Below are 6,403 nucleotides of genomic sequence, written 5' to 3'. Positions count from 1 at the left end.
CAAACAATAACAGGAGAATGATCATAACAATACGGATTATCCACATGATAATAAGAATTAGGAAAATCATTCAGCCAATTAAAATTGACCAAAACCCTATTTAATTTATTATGAATAGGATTATTAACTCGCTAGTTGAACCAAGAAAAAAAGATGACCAACCGAAGAAAGATCATGCAACCCAGTATTAAAAATAAAATTATTAAAATCCAACAATTTCGAACAATTGAGGGAATCTCACCAACTTTCTCATTCACAAATCTACAACAATTAAAATTACCTAACAAAACCCAAGCGGACGAAATATTACTAGCTAAGTTAATACTATCTTGCCATAAAGACAAACGATAATAGCTAAATTAGAAGCATAAACCACAGTAATAAAAATAGGATGAGAGAAACCAAAATTTAAAGAGCTATGAATGAATTGATTAGACATATTAATACAATTAAAAGAAATACACGAAGTATTCCTTTTCAACCAAATCCTCCCAGGAGAAAAAAGTGAAAATTATGACAATTAGCTTCATTTTAAAAAATTCTTTGTTTTGCATCAAACCAAGCATCATTAACTTGATCCAAATTAACCTTAGTTCAAGAATAAAAAATAAATCCCATCAAACTTATTAACAACGTTCTTGCAAGCATTAGCTCTATCCAAGTTTTGAAAACCTATAACATTTCAAGAAGTAATATTAGGAAATAACATTAAAACTTACTAGAAGAGGTGGATGCCTTCCTGGCATTTTTGGATCTAGTAGACTTACCATAAGCTAATGAAACAGTCATAGAAGATTGCACATTAGTACTATATTTAGAAAAACGTATTTCTTTCTCAGAAATACTAAAATCCTCTACATGAGGATTCACCAAATTCTCCTCCAGATTTTGCAGAGCCTGAAACTTATTAGAATTTTCAAACATCACATCATGAATAGGAGCCTTTAAAGAATCAAAACATACTACTAAATCAGAAGAAATCTCCTCTGAAGGCAAATTAAGATTAGGCAAAAAATAATAATGTATAATCCTCCCTCTTTAGTCCTCACTCTTTACTCTTCTGATCTATACAAAGCAATCGACCAAAAGGAAACAGAAAAATCTCAACGAAAGCTTGTCATAAAATGAAAGTAACTCTCATCTACATCTCTTTTCTCCGCCCTACATGCACTCCATTCGCTAAATCTTGTAAATTTATCAATTCCCCGACTTTGCAAATCAAAATTTAGTTCAAAATAAAGGTGAAACATGATTTAAAATTATATAGAATTTATTTTATCTCTTGTAATCCTTTAATAGGATTTTTGATAAATGCTACTTAAATCCTAGGGTATCAATAAATGAACCTACCCAATAATCCGGCCCAAAAATTCAAATTCTGGTTTACTCGTTTAATAAATGAGTTGGTTTTTGAGTCATCCATTTCATCCTATTTATTAAATGGGTTAAGTTTTGATTGACTCACCTAACCAATTTGACTTGAAAATGACTCATTTTAGATTACTTCTAAAGTTTTTTATTATTAATTTAAATAATTTTAAAAGTAAAACTAGTTATCATGTTGGGTTCGTGTTGCTAGCGGATCAAATTCGGATTCAATTTTTTTTTTTGACTCATTTACTAAATCGATCGTATTCGAATTGACTGAATTTGGGTCAAATTAACTTAAGATCAGACCAAAACCCGATCCATATTGATACCCCAATTAAATTTGATGATCAAATAGTTCCTTAAGAGTTTTTGAGTTCGAAGCTTATATTTGTTATGTATATGTGAGTTTGATTTAATTGATATAACTATCCAAAAAAAATAGCTTTATAAAAATTTGGTATATGAATTAAGATGTTTAAAAAAAATCTTCTTAAAATAAGTACATTATGCTATGATATCACAAAAATGTTGCCCTTCGTAGTCATTCCCATTTGGAGCCAACAAAAGCTTTATGTTTGCCACATTAATTACTCAATGAATATATGTTTTAGAGTTAGTGGCAAATTTGAGAGAAGTTTGTGATGACTATAAGCTGTTGTGTATAGTTTGTTCAATCATAAATACGTGGGTATCAATATGATATTTCTTTACAAAAGTATTCTTATATGTTCTCTCACATTACTAAGAGTTTACTGTCTGCCTTTTTGAGGAATTAATGATTTACAAGTTACTTTGTTGTTGTCATAACTTATTGATATACTGTAGTTTTTCAAATACTTGAACGCTGCAAAACCAGAGGTTGGATATGTACGAGTAATGCTAAAAATATTTCATTAAAACAACAGGAAGAAGTTTGCCAAAGCAGTTCGATACGGGCGCAGAAAATGTTTTGTTGCTTCTTAAAGTAATTTTCTATTAGAAATAATTTTAATTTTTCACATAAAATGGCAGCCTTACGATGACCTGATTAGGAGAGTAAATGTATTAGATTTGGCTTATGTAAAGAAAGGTAGAGGTAGACCTAAGAAGACTTGGTTAGAAAATATTAGAAATAACCTTTCTTTATAAGAGTTAAATGAGAATATGACTCTTAATAAGGCACAATGGAGAAAAACGGATTCATGTAGCCCACATAGTGGGATAAAGACTTGATGTTGTTTGTTGTTGTTGTTATTTTATACTAAAAAGTTGTTTTAAGAAGTAGTAAAAAAGCCGTCTCAAACGAAAACTATATGTTAAGGGGTAGTTATTGCATCAATGAGAATATGACTTTTTTTTTTGTATATATTTTTTCAACGTTAATGGTTCTTCATGGATGCTATTAATGTGTTTGATCCTCTTAGGATTGCTGTAAAGCGTCCAACATACCAATCACGAATTCCTCCATCTCTAAGACTAAGAAAGAGTCTAACAGAGAATAAATTTGTCTAAACACCAATGATGAGGAGGGAGAAAGAAGAAGGGTGGAAAAGACAAATGAGATTTCTTTTCCAATCTTATTGATTACTTTCTAACAATGGCAATGGACATATATGCACCATACATGCATTATTTTACTTTAATATTGTGCCTATCAATTAATTGGCGATAATAAACTACTTACCTTATTTTTTTATTTCATTATTAATTCCTTCCATCAATCACTCAACGATGATGTCTCATTAGGAAACAAAATATGCAGTGGAATCTCTTTAAATCAGAATCAGTTAGTGGTTTGAATATTACTAAAGTAAGAAAAATTCATGTATTAATGATATATTTTTTATTATATGAACTAAATTAATCAGATATATGATTAATTTATAATATTATTAAAAATAAACTATTTCATACCTAATGAAAGAGCCATTAAGACACCAAATTCATTTTGTAAAACAAAATAATATAACTATTGTAAATAAATACTTTTCTCTACGGCAACACATGTACAATATATGCTTTCTCATCTTCCACTCATTTATATTAATTTTGAGAATAATTATTTCGAGAATCTTCTAAGACAATGCCCAAATGTTGACACAAAATAGTCTCAGCTCGATCTTCTTAATAAATCGCATGTTAAAAGATAAATTAATAAATTAATAAATAAATTATAATCATTTTAATTAATTAAATTAATGTTTATGAATGAATTTGCACCTATTCTTTTTAGGATAATGCCAATTGGCAATTTCATTATCCACAATTGAGAAGAAAAATGCACTTGAATATTTGCCAACAAATACTTCATTCCACAATTTATATTCTCTATACAAGACATTGCATATTTGATTCCAACTCTAATTAATTTTTGTCCGAGTGTAGGTAGTGTTGAAAGGTACACCGCAGCTCCTTCTCCATTGCCACCACAAAACAATAAGCATGGCATGGTCTGATCTCCCCATAGATATCCTCTGTTGCATCTCATCACACTTGTCCATTGTAGACTTAGTCCGATTATCTATGTGTCTGCACCTCATGGAGTTTCACTCTGCCAACTATGCACTCCTTGTGATTTCAATGTTGTCCCTCCCCATGGTTGGCTCCTTTTCCTATGCGTCGAAGGGCCTCTAATACACTCACCTTTCGTGAACTTACCATAGAAAGAGAAGAAGCTGTTGTCAGCTTCCATCGTCGCTTCTCCTCCATCGGTAGCCCCACCTATGGCCGTCGTTGTTTTGGCTCTAAGTATGGATGGCTTGTGACACTTGACAAAACAAGATCTATCAGCCTCAATCATTTCAACCCTCATTCACAAAGATGCTGAATATGCTCCATCCCTTTTCACCTTGATCAACCCACAATATGCCCCTGACGGCTCCATTAGGATTTCTCGCACTGAATTTTTCTTTGGCATTATGAGTGATGACTTACGTGATACATATTTTCATAAGTTCATTGTCTCGTCTAATGACTCCTCTGGAACTGTTGTTGTTATCTATGGCATTACAAAAGAGCTTGCTTTGGCAAGGTTGGAATATCCGACTTGGGTTCTCGGGCCACAATTATCTCCTTACAACACAGAGGTCAAGCAACAGTTTGAGGATGTTTGCTATCATGAAGAAAATCAAAGATTTTATGCAATCACAAATTTTTCTATGGTGCTTGCTTTTGACCTCAATGGACAAAATGTTGAATTGATCTGCCCGAATATGCCCAACCCATACCATCACACCAGAAACTTCTATCATATTTACTATATTACATTTTTGTCAGGAAATCTTCTAAGAGTGGAGAGGGTGATTGATACTACTTTTGATAGCTACTATAATTCAACAACGAGGGATGTCTTTGTTTCCAAGTTTGTGCCAGCTGTTGTTACTTCTTCTTCTACTGCTACTACGGCTTCTTCTTCTTCTTCTTCTTACTCTCAATGGATTCCCATCAATGAGCTGGGGGGATACTCCATTTTTGTTGGTTATAATCAGACATTTTCTTTGCATCATAAGGCTACTATCAAAATTAAACCAAATTGCATATATTTCGCCGATCATTCGAGCAACATGTTGGCAGGTTATTTTGATTGTGATGTTGGACTTTTTGATCTTTACAATGATCGCATTCATTATATACTTCAACCTTATCCAAGGGCAAAGTGCCCTCCATCAATATGGTTTACACCATCATTTTCATAAATTGAATATATTAATCTTTGTTAAACATGTAATATGAATATTTTTTAATAATAAGTCTATTTTAAATATTTATTGGATAATTTTTTTGGTAATATTTAATAGTTTTTAAATTTAAATATGTACTTTCCTCTTTTATATTTGTTTTGAAGAGAATATATTAATAATGTTATATCACAGTTGAGTATTTTTATGAAATCTAACTATGGTCCAACCACCATTGCCAAATTGACATCATTTGTTTCCACCAACATCCCTTCACTAATCTCATAATCTCAACTATACCTATAGGAGACAAAACAAATGTTGCCTAATTTATAATCAAATATTATCCAATTGAGGATAAGATCAAACTTCTGTAATTTCATATACAAGGTGGATTATTTCAATAGAGTCAAGGCCTAAAGTTTTTTTCTCTTTTTGAATTTTTTACATAAAAGTTCTGGCATCTCCAACATTCTTCCCTTTTATATGTATGTCATAAATCTTTGTACAAAGCTATTACACAAATCCCTTACTTTTAACACCGCACATATTCAAGCACGCAATAGGTACATATGCTTTGTATATATCCATAATCATGCATGAATTATTTATTGATACATGGTATGTCATATTATCTTTATATTGTAATTGGTAGGGGGGAAGAAGATGATTTTACTTTAGAGTGAGGATGGATGCTAAGTGCTTGAGTTAGATTAATTTCTATGTAAGGGAATGTCCATCTTCAAGAAGATAGAGAATTGAGAGTGAATATTAATTCATGGGTGAAAAGAGAAAAACATGCAAGTTTTTAACTAGTAAGACCAACTGCTCAAGAAGGAGAAGTCTCTCAATTATATGATTTTCTCTTTTTATATTTCCATCTCATGAAATAATTAAACTAAATTTTAGCATGGCTTTAGTTCATCTCTTTTTAATGAAGTCAAACATAGAAGGTTATTATAAGTATCAAGTGGTTCAAGTTGATGTTGATGCATGCATCTTAGACAGTCAGTCTTTGCAATGGCAAACAATGTGGGTCAAGTAATATATTTTAAGGAAGCATATGGTACTAAGTGGCACACATAGGAGAATTGACAGTCTAACATGTTGGTTGTGATTTAGAGTAACGAATATTCCATGATAGGTGGCTAATATGAAGACTATGGAATCTTTGGGGTGTTAGGTTCATTATGTAAGGCCAAAGAATAACAATGTTTTTGTTAGCCCAACCATTGGTAAAGGCTTATGATGAATATACTCCATTTTCTGTAGCTAATAAAACTATCATTAAAGATGATTTCTAAACAATATCAATTAATATACTCCTATTTCAAAACCATTTTTAAATTTACATACATGCACGGGCATCTTGCATC

Source organism: Dendrobium catenatum, unplaced genomic scaffold (genome assembly GCF_001605985.2).
Source record: "Dendrobium catenatum unplaced genomic scaffold, ASM160598v2 original_scaffold_76759, whole genome shotgun sequence".
In the NCBI taxonomy this organism is placed as follows: domain Eukaryota; kingdom Viridiplantae; phylum Streptophyta; class Magnoliopsida; order Asparagales; family Orchidaceae; genus Dendrobium; species Dendrobium catenatum.
Note: the sequence above shows the minus strand (reverse complement) of the source record.